This window comes from Pseudorca crassidens, chromosome 1 (genome assembly GCF_039906515.1).
Source record: "Pseudorca crassidens isolate mPseCra1 chromosome 1, mPseCra1.hap1, whole genome shotgun sequence".
NCBI lineage: Eukaryota > Metazoa > Chordata > Mammalia > Artiodactyla > Delphinidae > Pseudorca > Pseudorca crassidens.
This window is the reverse complement of record NC_090296.1, coordinates 69,356,061-69,378,440: the sequence shown is the minus strand read 5'-3', so window position 1 is coordinate 69,378,440 and position 22,380 is coordinate 69,356,061. Positions and strand designations below refer to the sequence as shown.

Below are 22,380 nucleotides of genomic sequence, written 5' to 3'. Positions count from 1 at the left end.
TCATAGCTAGTGTATTTTAATGTACTTACTCTACCTCTCTGACAGCAGGGACTAGGTCAGATTTCTATGTACTTAAGCACAAACTGCAGCGCCTTATACATAGTAATTATTCAATAAACGTTTGTTGATGTCGTTGCTGTTAGTGCCACCATTATCATTGGTTGTGGTAGTGTTGGTGGTGATGGCGATAATGATAAAGGGAAGTTTATTTGACAATACTTATCAGAATCCCAGAAATTCTTCATTGAGATGGCGTTGGACCTAAAGACTTATAGCTGAGTTAGAGTACTGATTCATAAAACTGTAAATTCAGCTTTTCTGTGGTCCCAGAAGTCTAGTCCATATGTCCAAATAACTTAATCCTGCTAATTAAGATGGTTTAAAAGATGCAAACAGGGACCTCCCTGGTGGTCCAGTGGCTAAGACTCTGCACTCCCAATGCAGGGGACCTGGGTTCAATCCCTGGTCAGGGAACTAGATCCTGCATGCCGCAACTAAAAAAAAGATCCCGCATGCCACAACTAAGACCCGGCGAAGGCAAATAAATAAATAAATAAATAAATATTTTTTGTAAAAGATGCAAACAAACAAAAAGAAAAACCAAACAAAATCCTATTTCCAAAATTCCTCATTGGCTTTATACTACTTAAAGAATTACAAATGTCTTAATATAGCTTTAGAGGTTTACAATCTGCTCTAAAATCCAGAATCAAATTTCATTCTCATTATTTCCCTGTATATACACTCCGCTTCAGTTAAAATAGTCTAATTTTAAATATCATTGGAAACTTTCCTGTTCTATTTCCATTAAACTTCCTTAGTTTAGAGCTTCATAATTTCTTGGATTTTTTAAATTCCTTTTCTAAACAATGACCTGGTCTCCAGACATGCTCCCTTCCAGTTCATTCTTTACCCAACCTTCACCAAAGCCCAAGAAAGATTTATCCTGCTTAAAATTCTTCTATGACTGTCTTAGCTATAAAGGCTAAATGTTTTAACCTGGTGTACAAGGCCTGTTATGATATTCACTTTCATTACTTCAAATGCCTGCTATATGCTAAGGGCTTCCTATAGAGTGGCAAACAGTGTACGACCTGGCCCCATGAGCTTATTGTGTAGTGGGGGAAAAAGGGAAAAAATCAACACACATAAGTATATGATAAAGGACAACAGCTATGACAGAAAAAAAATGCCAGGAGAAAGAAATTTAGGGAGACATAAATTAGACTGATCAGAAAAGGCTGAAGTAACATTTACTCTGTTTCCTTCATTGGAGAAAAAGTTACAGAAGATAAAGACTGAGTAGGCTCTGAGGCTAGAAAGAGCAGTGAAGTTACAATATATACCATCTGTTTGTGTTCATTACCTGCTTGATATAATATTAGTTTTTAGAACAATTGATGGTCAGAAGGCTCTCGATATAAATTATGATAACCCTTTGTATTACACACTGTAAATATTTTTCTATTCTGCCATGTGTCTTTTATGTTTATAAACATTTTTTTTCTATCAGAAGTTTAAAATTTCAGCAGTCTTCCATAGGTCTATGGCTTTGCATTTCCTACTTTCAATGCAAGGTTATTATAAATATTCAGACAGATCTTCTTTTCTATTCTTATAGTTTTTTTAAACATTTAACTATTTAATCCACCTGATTTTATTTTTGACATAACATGAGAGGGAAACTTTTGTTTTCTAAGTGGTTAGCCATTTATTGAATAATAATAAGGATTAGCATTTATTGTGGTTTACTTTGAGCCAGACACTCTACCAGATGCTTTACATTTATTATCTCTGTCAATTCTCATAACCCAACAAGGTAGGTAAGTGTTATACTCTCCTTAACTTTCATATAAGGGAGCTGAAGAACAGTTAAGATTTGCTCAAGGTAATACAGCTATTAAACATAGCTGGAATTAGAACCAAGAGTTATGACCCAAGAATCCATTCTCTTCACAAGTACATTGTACTGACTCCCAAAATTCTTCTCTTGCCCATAGATGTGAAAGTTTTCCTTTTTCATATAATAAATTTTTATTATATATATTGAAATATGTTACTACTTATGCTGTTTCTGGACTTTATTTACATATATACATACATATTTTCATATATATACTTATGTGTGATAGTTTTAAGGTGAATAAAGGACTGGTGATTAGTGTTCCATGTTTCTGTGCTTCTATTAATTGACTGATTCATTTAATCAAATTATTTTTTCATACTAAAATGTGTTCACTACTTTTACTCTCAAAATTATCTCCTCAGTTTCTCTATTTTTCTTATATTTTCTCACCTTTTCCTACACCCAACTTGATCACAGAATTTGCACTAATAATATTAAACCCCATACATGGTTTTCGACTACTTTTGTTGTAAGTCCTTTCATGTAATATAAGAAGAGATTAGTTTCTAATTGCTATCTACTGTTCTGATGTATTACAGTTTCATGATATTGAATACATTGAAAAATTAGAAACACATTCTTCTTAGTTCCTACTCTAAAAACATAAATGTTATTTGCTCTCAGGGTGTGTTACACACAAACTTTAGTTGTATTTTGAAAGAATGCAATATCTGTTACACATTATGATCTCTTGAGATATTCTTTAAAAGGAACATTCTTTAAGAGGAATGTTTCTCTATAGGATTATTGAATTTCCATAGGCTCCATTTTTCCTTCCTTTGCAGAGCTGCTGAATTAATCAGAATTGCCACGTGCTCTCTTAGAGACTCCTTCAAATGACTTCTCTCAACTTAATATACTTATATTAGGTGAAGCTATCAGTGAGTTATTGGGACATATTCCCTGCTCTGTACATTGCAGACTAACACTGAATTGGCCACTTAAGAAAACTGCATTAACTCTTTCAGGCCACCAGGGTGCCATTTAGGGCCCTCATGTAACATTTTCCTTAAACTAGGTCATCATGATGTCATTTAATCATTTTAGAGTAGTGAAATAGATATTTATGAGATGGCCCCTACTAGTCTGAAAGGATTAGTGTAGATCTCCAAAGCCTGTGACCTGTTCCAAAGCCAAATGGGATGAACTTCTCTCAGTGTGCCAGTGATTTTCCAGTTCTAGCTACAATTCTCAGAGAGAATGTGCAGCATTTAACGATGGAAAGGAAATCAGTTGAAATTCCACTACCTAGTTCAATAAAAATTATTCATTGAAAAATTATTCCTGTTCTCTCTTCATTCCATTCCTGTTTTCAAGGCATAGCTCTAGCCTAGTTCAGGGCATATTAGCTGGTTGTCTATCCTTACCAGAAGACACTCACCTAAGAGAAATTGTCACTAATGGTAGAATCATAGCACTGGAAGCTACCTTTTGAAACTATCCGGTAAAAATGGAGTTCTCCAAGTAGAGCCCTTGTTAAATTATCTTATATTAATAGAAATTATCCTGCTTTTAAAGTTCTCCAAATTTTCTTTCACTAATACGACACTATTCTATACTGAGATAAAATTCCCTTTCTGGTGTCTTACTGAACATGTTAGGATTTGAAATATCATCTAGCTGTTCTCTGTAGAAATTTCTCTACTAAGTAACAATCTTTTGACCTAATCATGCAAGATCTGTGAAATTGTCAGAATTTAATATTTTTATAGCCCTTAGCACAACCTACAGGAGATGTATGGGAAACTGTTTATATTGTCACCTTTTGTGACAATATAATGAGGTGAATGCTCTAGAAATTGGAAAAAAAATACATGAAAGAAAATGTTTCACTGCATTAGAATAAAATTAGCCTTTAAAAAATTCTCCAAATTTCCATTTCCATATCTATTATCTGCCTGTTTTTAACTGGTTCAAATTCCCAGATATGCATTTATTTATCAGTTCTGTGCAGAACTTTCATATAATGCAAGGAACGATATTATACCTTGTGATGTCATGTTACTGTATTTAACAGATATTTTAAATTGTAGTCATTCTCACATCACTGTTCAGAATCGAACACTTCTCTATGTAAATAAGGCCGCCTGTCCCACAGTTGTTCACTTTCCATGATTCGAAAGCAAGATAATGGAACTGGAAGAAAAACAGTATTTTAGATTAGGGAAAGCAAGGTTTTCCAATTTTTATGGGGAAAAATTCAGGTTTAATTTGGTTTATGTTCATAATTTTCCAGAACATTTTCTTATTAGACTTCTATAAAAACACAGTACTTACTGTTACATTTCCCATCTTCATCTGCAAGTAGGAGAGTGTCCTTTAGGCTTAAAGCTCCATTCAAAATGCCACGCTAACTATAAAAACGGGTTTGTTTGCACTTATATACTTAGCTCCTTATTCCGGCCATTGTGTGTTTTACACATCGCATAACAGAGATCTATATTCTGAGTGCTCAAGGCAGTCTTATGTGGGTTTGTCTCTGAGCCAGATTTATCTTCGTATTTCCCATTATAGCCTGAAAGAACCGTATTAAGGAAACCTTTCTTTTCAGTTCCCGCTTGTGATTGCTAACATATCAAATTTATTCCTTCGTAATCCAGATCATTTTCCAGCAGCTTTGAGGGCTGCATGTAGTAGTTTGTCAGAGAGCTCATAGTAACCCTACACTGACAGACCAAAAAGCCCTTCGACTGTCACTTTATGTCATTAACAATTTTCTAAAGCCATTACAGATGGGATGGACTGATTAGAACTGAGGAGGGAGGATCTTTTTCCCAGCCAGAAATATCCCTTGAGACTTTCACGCCGTGTGAAGTTTCTAGTGATTAATGGGAGAAAAATAAGGCCGCCTGTCTCACAGTTGCCATAGACTTTATTTGGGAAAGAGCTTATTTATATTTGGTGAACTCTCTGGATAACTAAACATTAACTGGCTAACTTAAAATACAGATAGAGCAATAGATTTCAAATGATATAATACATGTCAGTTTTAGGTCCTGAGGTTGGATTTTTTTCTCCTTGTTTGAGTATAGCTATTATAATTTAATGTCAGCACTGTTCTAAGATGAAAGTGTTTATCTTCCCCTGGCCTTTTTCCCTCCTCTTCTGCTGTTTTATTTCTGTAAATGAAAGCTACAGCTGGAATATTGTTTTACTGCAAATCTCACACCAGCACTGTCAGTTGTGATGTGACACCAGAGATTCTTATCTGTAGGTTGGGTTGGAATTATTAAACATTCTCACATTGTGCAAAGTGTTGGGGATGAACAGCAGTGCAGTGAGGTGCATCCAACACTTCTGTCTTTCCCACCTGATCCTTGAAATATGACTCCTTTAAAGGGCTAATGTTCACTTTCTATAGCTTTATATAGAGAAGTGACAGTACTCAAGAAGTAACATGAACTGAAAATTATAGCAACTTCCCATCCCTCTGTCTTAATGCATGCTTTCAAAAGCAATCTTAATGGCAGACCTCATTTGAAAAGAAAACATTTGGCCATTTGTGATTAAGAACAATGAGATTTTTATGAAGAAAAATTGCTGGCAGCCTAAATATTGGAAAATATTTACATTTAGTTTTTCACTTCTTTTTTTCAAATAACCTTTCCTATGGCTATGATACCACAGCAAAGAATTTTATCAAATTAAAGTGAGAACTAAGCCCCATGCTTTTCTTTTATGAAAATTATTATTAAAACTGTGAAAACATAAGTGCTCTTACATTATTGCAGGTACACACCATAATTATGTATTATTTGCCATCTTGCTAATGCTTAACAGGACAGGGAATTTTCATCTTCAAAGCAGTCCATAAATGTTAATCACTGTGACACTTCTGGAAGGCTGGAAAGAAATAGTGCCTACAGTTTAAAGATAAGGAGACAGAAGGGAGATGAAGTGATTTGTTCAGGATCACTCATCTGGCTGTGACACTCAAGGGTTCCTGGATCCCAGCTTGGAGAGGACATTAAATCCATTTCTCAGAGCCTTGACTTCAAATACACATTAAGGCTCCTGGGTCACTTAAATGCTCTGCTTCAAAGCTAACACTTATACTCTGTAGAGAGATACTTCCAAAAGTTGTATAGGGCAAATCAGAGCTGTGGGAAGATATTTAGGTTACACAGATTTTCCTAGAAAGTCCAAAATATGTGTCCTGTGTTCTTTGTTTGCTTGAAATAGGAATGGATAGCTGAAGTGTTCTATTAAATGGGACTCTTTGGTTACAAGTCCCCAAAAGCAACTGAATTAGTGTGGTTGCAAGTGATCAAAGCTATGGTTCCAGATAAAATACAGGATATCCAGTTACACTTGAATATCAGATAAACAACGAATACATTTTTAGTGTAAGCATATCCCAGATATTGCAATATCTTTATCTATGTGACAGTCAAATGTAACTGGGCATCCTGTATTTTTATTTGCTATCTCTGGCAACCCTAATCAAAACTCAGTTTAAACAAGCTTAGGTATATATGAGAATTATTGACTCAGAAAATCTAGGAAAGGTTTAAACATAAAAAGGGCGAAAAGGGCAAAGAGGCAGCTAGTCTAAGGATCAGCTAGAAGTGACAACATGAGTATCTTCAGTATTTACTCCTTATTGTGCATCATATGGTGGCTGCAGAGTCACTGCAGACTTGCATTAGTGGGAAAAAAAATGCTTACATTTAATGAGTTTTGTGTTTGGAAAATTTGCCGGTGGGGAGAGAGTGGTTTACTGTTCTTCCTCCTTCCAGATCCAGAAATACTAGGGAAAAGCTGTGATGGGTCTAGACCTGGGCAGGTGGCTAACCTCTGGCGTAGTCAACTATGATCACTGCATAGGTCATTGAATATAAAAATATAGCACCTTTCACAGAAACTAGATGAGTAGAGTAAGACTAAGAAGCAGAGAAAAGGAATGATTTCTAAAAGAACGAGCATGCTGCTCCCAAATATAATGGGGTTTTTGGCAGGCAGATAGTAGGCAACAAATATACATTCCAAGTCAAATTGGTTCGTAGGAAATGGGGCTTTTATTGAAAGGATGCAATGTTATCTTTAAAGAACACATGGGAGGGAGGACATCTAGGCATTATAGAAGACCTGGGCAATCAACAGGAAGGCCATTAGGATACACTCTCTCTACCTCCTGTTTGTCTCTCTTTTATTTTTTTCTATTTTAATTGTTTAATCTCTGCAGACTGTCTGGGCATGTCTGGTCCAAGTAGTCACAGATGCATGCTGGAGGCACACCTCATAGACAGCCTGGCTAGGAATCAGGGGACATTTGAGAAAGTTTAAGGAGTAGAGTACAGTCTTCTGAGATAGGCTATCTATTACATTCTGATATTTTAAGATAAAAAGTGTTACTACTTGTTTTCTTTATTTCTAGGCCCCTCGGGAAAGTACATAGTTTCATCTCCTATCATTTCCTTTCCTAAATTAACTGTACCCTTGGGATGCCCACTCTCAGGAAAAACATGTAGCAGTCATATTGATCCACAGCACTACAGTGATCCCTAGATCACTACAGAATACAATCTGAGTGGCCACATTCTATAAATTCCATAAGCAGGGGTTCCCTACACTCACCAATAAAGTAGCAATTTCTTTTCAGCTAATTGCCTAAAGGTTTTACCCTAAAAAGAACAGTCTAAGATGCATTTGTCATGTACACTTAGAGAATATGATGAATTTGTAGCATGAACAGCTTGTCTCTTTGACTTAATACTGACAAACATTCAATTTGAAATTTGAAGAGGTAATGGTGGTAGTTACAAGGAAATGAAAAGCTTCAAAGCTTCACATATTCTTGGCATGACCTCTACAACAGCATCTGTTCTTGTCTTTTTGTTGTTGTTGTTGTTGTTTTTTAATTCTTGAGTAATACTAGGAAGTTGCTAGACCAGATGAACTTCCTGGACCCAAACAATTAGCAAACGGTTATTCAATCACTCCCAAGAGTAGATTTATGCTAGACAAGTAGAATATCATGGCCTTTTGATTTATTTTATATAACCTTCCATGCACACTTTTTCTTACAATGCCTGGCAGGTAGTCAGTGAGAGGAGACATGGGCTGAAGTATGGCTTTGCATAGGATATAGAGATGATGTGGTGTTATTTTCCATTGCCTCCAATTCCATTCACTAGACAGTCTTCACCTCTGGACTTAGAAGGGCTGACCCTGCAGACTCCATTTCCCTGACTGTTAGGAATGACCAGCAGCAATGGTAGGTGAATCTTAGGAGTGAGTGTGATCTTCCAGAGATGTATACAGACTGAGAAGAATGGAAGATGGGATCCTGAGGTATACCTGTGTATACTGAGGAAGAGGAGCCCATAAAGGAGACTGAGGTTTAGCATTTAAGTGGCAAAATACTAAGAGAAAAATGGGATGAGAGAGTCACAGAACTGACAGAAAAAGGGAATATCAAAGAGGGATGGACCAGTAGCATCAAATGGTACAAAGAGGATCCTGGAAATCATCTAGTGAATTAGTCATGTTAGAAGTCAACAGTGACATTGCAGAGAGCAGTTTCAGTGGTTGGGAATAGTGGTGGGGAAAGAAATCAGAACACAATAAGCTAAAGAGATAGGAAGCAGAAAAGTTTAGAAAATGAGAATCAGCTACCCTTTTAAAAAGCTTGGCTGTGGTCAAGCTAAGTATAAACAGTAATGCATATTTTAATGTGCACTTAAAATTCTCTATGCTTAAGAATAATTTGATAGAAAAAGTCACCAATGACCTGATTAAGACTTCATACAATAGTTCCTGGGAACTCAAAAAGGCAATTGCTACTCCTCAGTTTTTCTTTTGGGAACAACACTACTTAATTCTTAATCATTTCCAAAGCACCTACCTGAAGGTCAATCCAACAAAGAGAAGAAAAGAGATACCATATATGAATTTTTCCATAAGTCATTTACTGAGATTTTTAAAAAACTCCCGCATATCTTATATATTGAGAGTAGAAAACATAAAATATCAGTAGTTTGTGTTTAGGTAATGTGGATTATAGTAAAATAATCTGTCAATAACAGGTTCTGTCCTACTTTCTCACTAAAGATGTTGTTGTATAGTACCAAAATGACAGAAAATTTAGGCAGAAGTTTACATTATTCTCTTTGTTTTGGAACCTTTAGCCTTCCCCTCCTAGTCTGTTTTATACTTCTCCGAAGTAGTAATACTTTCTCTCAACCCACCTTCTCTGGGGTCCTGTCTAAAGTGCTGGCAAAGAAAGATCTGATAAACTCATTCACACTAACAAATGATGACAAAGCAGCCTAACCTGTCACCTCTCCCAAGATGGCTGTATATCTGAGACCTAAGTCCAGGAATGAATTTCAAATTGAAGAATTTTAGTTGTGTAGGAGGATGAAGCATTAGAGCTAGGCATGGTCCTATCAGAATATCACAAATAGGACTTATTCTACCTAAATATATGGCCAATATTACATAATGTTTTCAGTTAAAAGAGCAGATACTCTCAGAAAATAGATTTCTGTGATGTAAGGGACAAATCTGTTTTTCAATGATATTTTAGAAATATGTCCCAATGAGGTAATCACCAGATTTTCATTTACACATATGTGACTACACAGTTCCAGATTTCAAAGGAGTTTGTGGAGCAGGCTGACCTTTTGACATCGTCACAATTCTATAGCTATCGTTTATAAAAATGTGTGAAGACATCGACAGATAACTGGATAAAGAAGATGTGGTATATATATAAAATGGAATACTACTCAGCCATAAAAAATGAAATAATGCCATTTGCAGTGACATGGATGGACCTAGAGAGATTATCATACTGAGTGAAATAAGTCAGAAAGAGAAAGACAAATATCATATGATATCACATATGTGGAATCTAAAATATGACACAAATGAACTTACCTATGAAACAGAAACAGACTCACAGATAAAGAGAACAGACTTGTGTTGCCAGGGGAGGGGGTGTGGAGGAGGGAGGGATTGGGATTTGGGGTTAGCAGATGCAAACTATTATATATAGAATGGATAAACAGCAAGGTGCTACTGTATAGCACAGGGAACTATATTCAATATCCTGTGACAAACCATAATGGAAAAGAATATGAAAAAGAATGTGTGTATATATATATATATATATATATATATATATGTATGTGTATATATATATATAAAAAACAATCACTTTGCTGTACAGCAGAAATTAACACAACATTGTAAATCAACTATATGTCAATAAAATACACTTTTTTAAAAATGTGAGATTTCAAAGAAAATGGTGGAAACTTATAAATTAAAGGTTTTTCAATATTGATCAGGCTGTAACATCCAATTAACATTTTGAAGGCTACCACTTCATTTAGATGAATGGCAGGCCGTGACTGGCAGCCACAAGACAGCTCATGAACAGGATTACAACAAAGTAATTTGCTTTTGTCAGAGAGAGGCTTTCAGTAATAGTGTTCTCTTGGCTTAATAAAGTTAAGCACCACTTATAATGGGTACTTCACTTTGCTTCTCTCTATCATATAGTGTGTTGGTGCTCTGTTCTTAGAGCAGACATCTGTGTAGGTGTTCATTTGTTCTCTCCCACTGTGTAGGTACTTAAATTCTCAAGCATCTAGCCATAAAATAGTTACACAAAATGCAGTGTGAATTTTTATAAGCTGGTATTCATCATCATCACCTAATGTACCAAAGATTTATACTTCCCAATATTTTTTTTTTTTTTTTTTTTGGCGGTACACGGGCCTCTCACTGTTGTGGAGCACAGGCTTCGGACGCGCAGGCTCAGCGGCCATGGCTCACAGGCCCAGCCACTCCGTGGCATGTGGGATCTTCCTGGACCGGGGCACGAACCCGTGTCCCCTGCATCGGCAGGCGGACTCTCAACCACTGTGCCACCAGGGAAGCCCCCAATATCATGTATTTTGACTCATGCATGTATGAATTGAAAAAGCCCTCTGTATTTCGATACAAGTGTTAAAAATATAATCACTGAAAAACTATAATCACTGAAAAACGTGAGCTATATAAGTTAAAAACAACTAGTCTCCATCTTGAAACATCACAGAGAATTTATGAAATGCATAGACCATAGGAAGATACTTTAAATAATGACAGGTTTGATTACAATTTTATCAATAGTGATATGTAACTTAGAAAGTTTTATTGATAAAAAGTTTGATATTCTATTATTCCAAAAGTTATCTTTTTAAAAATCTTTTATTTTATATTGGAGTATCATTGATTAAGAATGCTGTTTAATTTCAGGTATACAGCAAAGTGATTCAATTATACATATACAAGTATCTATTCTTTTTCAAATTCTTTTCCCATTTAGATTATTACAGAATATTGAGTAGAGTTCCCTGTGCTACACAGTAGGTTATGGTTGGTTATCTTTTTTTTTTTTGTCTGTGCCACATAGCTTATGGGATCTTCCTGACCAGGGATTGAACCCAGGCCACTACAGTGGAAGAACTGAGTCCTAACCACTGGACTGCCAGGGAATTCCCAGTTATCTATTTTAAATATAGCAGTGTATATATGTTAACCCCAAACAGAGTATTGAGTAGAGTCTGGTTTTGGTATCAGGGTGATGGTTGCCTCATAGAATGAGTTTGGGAGTGTTCCTTCCTCTGCAATGTTTTGGAATAGTTTCAGGATAGGTCTTCTCTAAACGTTTGATAGAATTCAACTGTGAAGCCACTGGTCCTGGACTTGTGTTTGTTGGGAGTTTTTAAATCACAGTTTCAATTTCAGAACTTGTGATTGGTCTGGTCATATTTTCTATTTCTTCCTGGTTCAGTCTTGGGAGACAGTATCTCTCTAATAATTTGTCCATTTCTTCTAGGTTTTCCATGTTATTGGTGTATAGGTGCTTGTACGATCCTTTGTATTTCTGTAGTGTCCATTGTAACTTCTCCTTTATCATTTCTAATTTTATTGATTTGAGCTCTCCCCCTTTTTTTCTTGACGAATCTGGCTAAAGGTTTGTCAATTTAGTTTATCTGTTCAAAGAACCAGCTTTTAGTTTCAATGATCTATTGCTTTCTTCATCTCTATTTCATTTATTTCTGCTCTGATATTCATGATTTCTCTCCTTCTGCTAACTTTGCGTTTTGTTCTTCTTTCTCTACTTGCTTTAGGTGTAAGGTTAGGTTGTTTATTTGAGATAAGACTGTATCGCTATAAACTTCCTTCTTAGAACTGCTTTTGCTGCGTCCCATAGGTTTTGGATCATTGTGCTTTCGTTTTCATTTGTCTCTAGGTATTTTTTGATTTCCTCTTTGATTTCTTCAGTGATCCATTGGTTGTTTAGTAGCATATTGTTTAGCCTCCATGTGTTTATGTTTTTTACAGGTTTTTTTTCTTGTAGTTGATTTCTAATCTCATAGCATTGTGGTCAGAAAAGATGCTTGATATGATTTCAACTTTCTTAAATTTACTGAGGCTCGCTTTGTCGCCCAGCATGTGATTGATCCTGGAGAATGTTCCATGTGCCCTTGAGAAGAATGTATATTCTTCTGCTTTTGGATGGAATGCTCTATAAATATCAATTAAGTCTATCTGGTCTAATATGTCATTTAAGGCCTGTGTTTCCTTATTGATTTTCTGTCTGGATGATCTGTCCATTGATGAAAGTGGGGTGTTAAAGTCCCCCACTATTTATGGCTGTTAGTATTTGCCTTATATACTGAGGTGCTCCTGTGTTGGATGCACATATATTTACAATTGTTATATCTTCTTCTTGAATTGATTCCTTGATCATTGTGTAGTGTCCTTCTTTGTCTCTTGTAACAGTCTTTATTTTAAGTCTATTTTGTCTGATAGAATATTGCTACTCTAGCTTTCTTTTGATTTCCGTTTGCATGGAATACCTTTTTCCAACCCCTTTCAGTCTGTTTGTGTCCCTAGCTCTGAAGTGGGTCTCTTGTAGACAGTATATGTATGGGTTTTGTTTTTGTATTCATTCAGCCAGTCTATGTCTTTTGGTTGGAGCATTTATGTTTAAGGTAATTATCATTAGGTACACTCTTATTGCCATCTTGTTAATTGTTTTGAATTTGCTTTTGTATTTTTTCTTCCCTTCCTCTTTTGTTCCCTTACTAATTTTAGTGTTGTGTTTGAATTCCTTTTTCTTTTTTGTGTGTGTATCTAATGTAGATTTTCAGTTTGCAGTTACCATGAGGTTTTGATATAGCAGTCTGTATATAAACAAGATTGTTTTTAAGTTGCTGGTCTTTTAATTTCAAATGCATTTCCAATATCCTGCATCTGTGCTCTCCTCTTCTCACAATTGCTGGTTTTGACATCATATTTGTGTGCAGATGATTTCCTATTTTTACTGTATGTTTGCCTTTACCGGTGAGCTTTTCCATTCGTAATATTCTTGTTTCTAGTTGTGGTGTTTTCTTTTCCACCTAGAGAAGTTCCTTTACCATTCATTGCAAAGCTGGTCTGGTGGTGCTGAATTCTCTTAGCTTTTGCTTGTCTGTAAAGCTTTTGATTTCTCCATTGACTCTGAATGAGAGCCTTGCTGGGTAGAGTATTCTTGGTTGTAGTTTCTTCCCTTTTGTCACTTTAAATATAGCCTGCCACTCCCTTCTGGTCTGCAGAGTTTCTGGTCTGGGAATTTCCTTGTATGTTATTTGTTGCTTTTCCCTTGTTGCTTTTAATATTTTTTCTTTGCCTTTAATTTTTGTTAATTTGATTACTAGGTGTCTCAGCTTGTTCCTCCTTGGGTTTATCCTGCCTGGCACTCTCTACACTTCTGGACTGGGGTGACTATTTCCTTTCCCATGTTAGGGAACTTTTCAGCTATTATTTCTTCAAATATTTTCTCAGGTCCTTTCTCTTTCTCTTCTCCTTCTGGGACCCTATAATGCAAATGTTGGTGCATTTAATGTTATCCCAGAGGTCTCTTAGACTGTCCTCATTTCTTTTCATTCTTTTGTCTTTATTCTGTTCTGTGGCAGTGATTTCACCATTCTGTCTTCCAGCTCACTTACCTGTTCTTCTGCCTCAGTTATTCTGCTGTTGATTCCTTCTAGTGTATTTTTCATTTCAGTTATTGTATTGTTCATCTCTGTTTGTTCTTTAGTTCTTCTAGGTCTTTGTTAAACATTTCTTGTATCTTCACTATCTGTGCCTCCATTGTTTTTCCAAGATCTTGGATCATCTTTACTATCATTACTCTGAATTCTTTATTGGGTATATTGCCTATCTCCACCTCACTTAGTTGTTCTTCTGGGGTTTTATCTTGTTCCTTCATCAGGGACCTATTCCTCTGCCATCCCATTTTGTGTAACTTTCTGTGATTGTGGTTTCTATTCCACAGGCTGCAAGGTTGTGGTGCTTCTGGCTTCTGCTATGTGCCACCCTGGTGGATGAAGCTGTCTAAGAGGCTTGTGCAGGCTTCCTGGTGGGAGGGACTGGTTCCTGCCCACTGGTGGGTGGAGCTGGGTCTTGTCCCTCTGGTGGGCAAGGCCGTGCTCAGGAAGACTTTAAATGGCCTGTCTGCTGATGGGTGGAGCTGTGTTCCTGCCCTGCTGGTTGTTTGACCTGAGGCATCCCAGCACTGGAGCCTACAAGCTGTTGGGTGGGGCCAGGTCTTGGGAGAAAAGGGTGGCCTCCAGGAGGGCTCATGTCAATGAGTACTCTCCAGAGCTACCGCTGCCAGTTTCTTTGTCCCTGCAGTGAGCCACAGCTGCCCCCTGCCTCTGCACGACACCCTCCAATACTAGCAGGTAGGTCTGGCCCAGTCTCTCATAAAACCACTGCTTTTTTCCTGAGTCCTGGTACACACAAGACCTTGTGTGCACCCTCCAAGAGTGAAGTTTCTGTTTCCCCCAGTCCTGTGGAATTCCTGTGATCAAACCCCACTGGCCTTCAACACCGGATTCTCTGGGGGCTCTTCCTCCCAATTCCAGATCCCCAGGCTGGGGAGCCTGAAGTAGAGCTCAGAACCTTCACTCCTTTGGGAAAACTTTTGTGGTATAATTATTTTCCAGTTTGTGGGTTGCCCACCCAGTGGGTATGGGATTTGATTTTATTGCGATTGCACCCCTCCTACTGTCTCATTGTGGCTTCTTCTTTGTCTTTGGATGTAGGGTATCTTTTCTGGTAGGTTCCAGCATTTTTTGTCAATGGTTGTTCAGAAGTTAGTTGTGATTTTGCTGTTTTCGTAAGAAGAGGTGAGCTCATGTCCTTCCACTCCTCCATCTTGTTTCTTTCCCCAAAAGTAAATTATCTTAACTGAACATCTTTGGTTTGGGATCTTCAAAAGTATAGAATAAGATTTAGATTTGTCCTTTGAATTTTTTTAAAATGTCATTCTACTCTAAAAATACTCTCATGTAACAGTCAATCATTACATACTTTAAGTTGAATAGAAAGTATAGTAATTTATCTCCAAGTTGAACTTGGATATAGAATCTTGTAAGATTTTTATTCTTGATTTAAGTAATGATAAGATATATTTGGAAAATATTCATTGTTACCTGAAGCATTACTTGTAGAGTATCAGTATGAAGCCCTCTCCCCTTTTTTTTAACTTCATTAATTTTTTTGTTCTTTCTAGCCTCCTTATATGTAATTTTTCTCTCTTGGGAAGACTGTTGAAACATCAAAGTAAGGTCTCCTAGGAATGCTTGTACTTCTGAAAGCTTGGTCTTATCCACTCTGCCTTTGTCTCCCTTGCATTTTTGTGTAAGTCAGTGACACATCAGGTCTGAAGGAATATGTGATGGAGGAAACCTAGTACAAGAGCCAAAATAATAGGTAGATAAATTGGGTAGAATAGATACTTGAAAAGACATGTAAGCACTGGAAATTACATGGGCTTTTTCACAACAGGACACCTTATTTCTTCAACTTGACAATTAAACAACAGCTATCTCCTATGAACTTTTCTTCAAAACACATTTTAAACTTGAGAATCATAGTGAAAAGGTATTGCTTTTCTCCAGGGCTACAGGGAAATTTTGCAAGGGTTACTTAATGGAGGAAGGGGCACAGAGCTGGTGAAATTTTGAACATTAGACAAGAGATGAATTTACCTACCAACAAGGGGAATTCAGAATGACCCTTGATTACAAGGTAGTGCGTTTTTAGATGTATGTTTGCTTATCTATAATGTTAGGCAGAAAAATTCCCAATTACTTGTGTTTACTATAAGGTAATTTTGAGAAATTATCAGTGGAAGATTTTATAATTCAAACAAGTAACTTAAAAACACTGGAGTGGTTTGCACAGTGTGTAAACTTATAGAATAATATGCCACAAAGATTTAGGAGTACACATTATTTGTTAGGCTTATAATATGGCTCTTGTTGAGTATGGATGATGTTACTGTGCTGTTGTACCTAATAGTTACATTAATTGTTACGGCTTTGGATTTCAGAAGGGAGAGTAACTGCACTCAGGTTTAACCTTGTTTTTGGAAGATGAAGTGCATTTAAAGCACCCCTAGTTGTACTTCTGCACATGATTCTAAATAACAGGAAATCTACTTGGGAGAGAGGCCATGCCAGAATGAAGGAGTAACCATCAGTGCCATAGCAACTATTTACTCATGTCACTGGGCCTGGTAAGGACAGTACCAGGGTATTTTTGGAGGAGGAAATATTGCTAATACCTGCCTCTGACTTAACAAGGGGTAAGTCCTAAGGGACGCATATCTCTAGGATCAGGCAGAGCCTTCTAGGTTTTAACTATAGATATTTACTATATCTATATCTGTGTCCATATCTATCTGTTATCTGTCTATATTAGAAATATAATTACATAGGAGATATCACTCATGCTAATATTTACCCAGGATCCAGTCTAATTTGGAAGGCATGGAGCCTTTTTCACTCATATAAACTTCATTTTCAGAACTAGTTAGAGTAGTTACTACCATCTGTCCTTTGATCCTGACTGTCTCCAAATTCTTCTTAAATTCTTGGACTCTTTTTTATTGAAGTATAGTTGCTTTACAATGTTGTGTTAGTTTCTACTGTACAGCAAAGTGAATCAGCTGAACGTATAAACGTATCCCCTATTTTTTGGATTTCCTTCCCATTTAGGTCACCACAGAACACTGAGTTCCCTGTGCTGTACAATATGTTCTCATTTGTTATCTATTTTATCCATAGTATCAATAGTGTATATATGTCAATCCCAATCTCCCAATTCCTCCCAACCCCCTTTGCCCCTTGGTATCCATGTTTGTTCTCTACATCTGTGTCTCTATTTCTGCTTTGCAAATAAGATCTTCTATACCATTTTTCTAGATTCCACATATATGCGTTAATATATCATGGGTGTATACAATATAAAATATTTCTTTTTCTCTTTCTGACTTACTTCACTCTGTGTGACAGTCTCTAGGTCCATCCACGTCTACAGATAACCCAATTTTTTTCGTTTTTATGGCTGAGTAATATTCGACTGTATATGTGTACTACATCTTCTTTATCTACTCCTCTGTTGATGGACATTTAGGTTGCTTCCATGTCCTGGCTATTGTAAATAGAGCTGCAATGAACATTGTGGTATATGACTCTTTTTGAATTATGGTTTTCTCAGGGTATATGCACAGTAGTGGGATTGCTGGGTTGTATGGTAGTTCTATTTTTAGTTTTTTAAGAAACCTCCATACTGTTCTCCATAGTGGCTGTATCAATTTACATTCCCACCAACAGTGTATAAGGGTTCCCTTTTCTCCACATCTCCAGCATTCATTGTTGGTAGATATTTTGATGATGTCCATTCTGACTGCTGTGAGGTGATACCTCATTGGAGTTTTGATTTACATTTCTCTAATAATTAGTGATGTTGAGCATTTGCAGAAAACTATAAGATACTGATGAAAGAAATAAGACAACACAAACAGATGGAGAGATATACCATGTTCTTGGATTGGAAGAATCAACATAGTGAAAATGACTCTACTACTCAAAGCAATCTACAGATTCAATGCAATTCCTATCAAATTACCAATGGCATTTTTCATAGAACTCGAACAAAAAAATTTTACAGTTTTGTATGGAAACACAAAAGACCCAAAATAGCCAAAGCAATCTTGAGAAAGAAAAACGGAGCTGGAGTAATCAGGTTCCCTGACTTCAGACTATACTACAAAGCTACAGTAATCAAGACAGTATGGTACTGGCACAAAAACAGAAATATAGATCAATGGTACAAGATAGAAAGCCCAGAGATAAACCCACGCACCTATGGTCAACTAATCTATGAGAAAGGAGGCAAGGATGTACAATGGAAAAAAGACAGCCTCTTCAAGAAATGGTGCTGGGAAAACTGGACAGCTACATGTAAAAGAATGAAATTACAACACTCCCTAACACCATACACAAAAATAAACTCAAAATGGATTAAAGACCTAAATGTAAGGCCAGACACTATCAAACTTTTAGAGGAAAACATAGGCAGAACACTCTATGACATAAATCACAGCAAGATCTTTTTTGACCCACCTCCTAGAGAAATGGAAATAAAAACAAAAATAAACAGATGGGACCTAATTAAACTTAAAAGCTTTTACACAGCAAAGGAAACCATAAACAAGATGAAAAGACAACCCTCAGAATGGGAGAAAATATTTGCAAACAAAGCAACTGACAAAGGATTAATCTCCAAAATATACAAACAGCTCGTGCAGCTCAATATCAAAAAAACAAACAATGCAATCAAAAAATGAGTGGAATACCTAAACAGACATTTCTCCAAAGAAGACATACAGATGGCCAACAAACACATGAAAAGATGCTCAAATTCTTGGACTCTTTTTCACTCCAAACAAAATTGAGTTGGGGAAACCTTTTCTAGTATTTTATAGTATTACTTTCACATCCAATTTAGGAACATAAATTCAAAAATACAAAGTTATGGAAAGGAGTTAAATACAATTTGTTTTGCTTCTATTCACCTTATTTTATTCTATTTTTTGAAAAATAATCTGCCTTCGATAGATAACCAATAACTTTGTATCAACTGAATAGATGGAAAAACATATTGGTCAAGGGCCTACCCAGCAATATAGTTTTGCCATCTACAGATCCAAATGTACTAAAACACACTAAAATGAATGCACAGTATGCACTAGAATGAATCCACTGTGAGATTTCATTCCAAACCCAGGATGTTCTGTGACCCTTATTTGAACAGCCTATAGGAGTGGCTGTTTATACAGGTGGCCAGAGAAACAACTACTCTCCAAGTATTTGGACAACCAGATCTAATAAATTTCTTCCTCAGTAGTTTATTGTAGGCACTGGAGATGGAAGTTGGCCACTTGAGATACTAAAGAAATCACAAGTAATCAGGTTAGCTTTAAATGAGGTGCTAGATTTTAAATGCAAGATTAAAAATGCCATACTGTTATGATCTAAAATATCAAAGTAGCTATTTTGTCAATTGTAGTTAGCTAAAAGGATATTACCATTTCTTAATATTTCATCTATTCTTAATGACTGGCAAAACATCTGACCTTTCACAAGTAGATTTGCATAATAAAATAAGGCTATATATATACATTAGCAAGCTGCATTTATACTCAGGTACCTGTAATAAATAAGATATATCTCTTAAAGTTATTCACTGCAAGATGGATGACTGTACAAAAGCATATCAGGTTTTGGTTTAGCCATTGGTAAAATGGAAATAAGGACTGTATTTATTTCAGTTGGCTATCTGGGGATTAAATGAAATAATAGAGTTAAAATGTTTAACATGCCTTGTACAAAGCAAGCTTTCAACAGATTTTAGTTATCATTAGTTTCTTTTTAGTTACTAGTATGTTCAACTGTATTTATATAGTAATCACTTAAGTGATCCTCTTTATTCTGAATAACCCCTTTTGTTATGACCTCTAACCAGTTTAGCAAAACCACAAAATTTCTCAAAGTAATCTGGGACTCTAATAGTTTCTTACCTCTGCAAAATAGCAATGGTGAGATGCCATTCTTCTGAACCATATTTTACACCATATTAACTCGTTCCTTGACCATTTCAGAAGCTTCTCTTAAGTCATTCTAGCAAGTCCACCTGTGCTTCAGTTCAGCACAACAAATATCTATTGAGTGTTTACTGTGTTCAAAACATAAGTAAAATATGACCCCTCTTTTCAAAGAGTTTATTAGCTGTGTATAATTTATATTATTGACCTAGACATATAGTTAAAATGAGCCTGCCTCCATAATAACTAACCTCTAAGTTTAGATTAACTTTAATTGTTAACCTTAACAGAATTATAGCCCATCTTTTCAAATACTCTGTTCTTATTATCATATTTACAGATGAAGGAACTGAAACAATAAAAGTCAAGTGAGTTGCTCCATGATTAATGAAGCAAAAAGTAGAACTCACTGTCTCCTCTTGTGTTTAACCAAGAGCTCCAGAGATAGTAAATTGTGAACAATTTAAATTAAATGGAAGTGTTAAAACTTATGGGAGCAATTTTGAGATAAGTATTCTAGTTAATAAAGAATGCCCAGACACAATTTCAGTTATGTATAGTATGGGTTATACAGTAAGAACGGTATAGTTTGCTTCAAACAATGATTAAAAAATAGAAATAGTACCCATCAATGGATATATTTTCTTTTTTAATTTACTGACAAAAAAAGGTGCAGATGGCACCCCAAATAAGAGACTGGCACGGACCAGTATCTTCTCTGTGAAAATGACTAATGTATCACACACTTCTGCCAGAAATACATAAAGAGACTGCCAAAAATGATCATATCATTATCAGCTAGTGTTCCCAATTGTTCACTGTTTGTGTCACATATGGATCTTCTGAAATGCAGAACTCCTACCTAAAGAAACCCTAATATCATTATAAAACATGAACTTTTGCATGTTTTTAAAATGTTTTAAGGAAACTGAATTTGTTCTACTGTAAACAAACATTTTCCTGGTGTCAATAAAAAAAATAACAGTGCAAAAAAATGAATGACATTCAAGTTTCAAAAGTTATATTTGTAAGCCAAATTAGAATATAAAGAAAATTTGATCTAAATGTCTGTATAAATGAATAAGTTTTGTTCTTTCAGCTCCTGTATATTTTTGCTAACAGCCATCTACCAAACATCTAGCACTAACCATTTGGTCACATAGGGTCATTGATTTCTCTCAATTTGCGATGCTTTAATAAAGATTAATTGAATGGCATTGTACAATGTACCTAATTCCCATAATATACCCTATGGCATTAACATAGAATATAAAATAAGAGGTTAGTCTGGTTATATATTACACATTAAGCATCTTTCATGTTTTAGTTTCTCATTAGTGAAACCCTGGACCGCAAAGTTAGCTGGTTTTCACATGAATATATATATATCTACATAATCAAACAAGGAAGTGAATAGTGATACATACACACATTTACACAAACACATACATGCATGTATATCTATACACACACAACCTTTTATACTATCAATTATAAAATAAGAGAGATTGAGACCTAGATCAGTTTTATATGTAAAATATTTCAAGAGAAAAATGATAGTTGGATACAGAAAAGTGTAATTTGAAAAGCAGTCTTGTGGGATGGAGGACGGGTGAATAGGTGAGAATTTTTAGGACAAGGAAATATTCTGTATGATACTGTAATGGGGGATATATGATACTGTGTGCTTATCAAACCCATAGAACTTTACAGTGCAGAGTGAAACAAACAATGTACGAATTTTTTTTTTAATTAGGAAGTCAAGGGATCACAGGATGGATGCAGAATGTGACCAAAAAAATCTAACTATACTACAAATGTAAGACATAATCTCACTGAAGAAGGTAAGGGGAAAATGCTGCAATAAGGAGCCAGAAAAGAGTGGCCTCTTTAGGACTAAAAGCAAAAGCAATTGTGCATAAGTAGGATACCCTGGATCATAAGTTGATTAGGGTTAACAATTCTGAAACCACTATACATGTATACTAAAATTAGATAATTAAGTGAATGGGTGGTGTATGGTGAGAGCCAGATTTCTCACTGTTGGAATGGGAAGTTATAGATAAGCAAGAAAAGGCCAGAATGATTCATGTGGTAATGGATTAGATTTGGAGACATCAATTTGAACATCTATCTATCTAATTTTATATATATATTAAAGAGAGAGAAAGAGAGAGAGAATATGTTGCTCTGTCTGCTGAAAGGGCCTAAAAGCAATGACATCGCAGTAGCAATGAGTATAACTAGTACCCAGATCTTGGTCTAACACAATTCTCCAATAAAAGAATCCAGAGTTCCTTGGAAAAACTGCTGATTCTAGAACTGGGCAGGAAATATACAAAGTGAGGCTAGAGTATATTGTACTGCTGAAAGATAAGAAAGTGCTAAAACACACACACACACACACACACAAAATGATGGGGGTATGTCAAGGGGACATAGTAGCCAACTGAAAGAATTCCCAATGGCCAAAACTGGCACAACTTGAGCAACAAAATAAATAAAATAGTACTAGATTACAGCCCAAAAT

General features: G+C 35.9%; 1 long non-coding RNA gene across 3 annotated transcripts in view; it reads right to left on the bottom strand.

Moving 5' to 3' along the window:
- The window catches only part of LOC137228648 (uncharacterized), a 122,890-nt gene that overhangs the window by 5,155 nt on the left and 95,355 nt on the right, over positions 1-22,380 (bottom strand). Inside the window, exons 1-2 of one of the 3 annotated variants that reach the window (XR_010945339.1) lie at positions 4,184-4,237; positions 3,894-4,042 (exon numbers count right to left, since the gene is read on the bottom strand). The exons of 1 other annotated variant lie outside the window; for it this stretch is intronic. This is a non-coding gene — a long non-coding RNA (uncharacterized lncRNA). Of the gene's footprint in view, positions 1-3,893; positions 4,043-4,183; positions 4,238-22,380 lie in introns of those variants that run through there. One more of the 3 variants, XR_010945335.1, reaches the window with a different exon arrangement.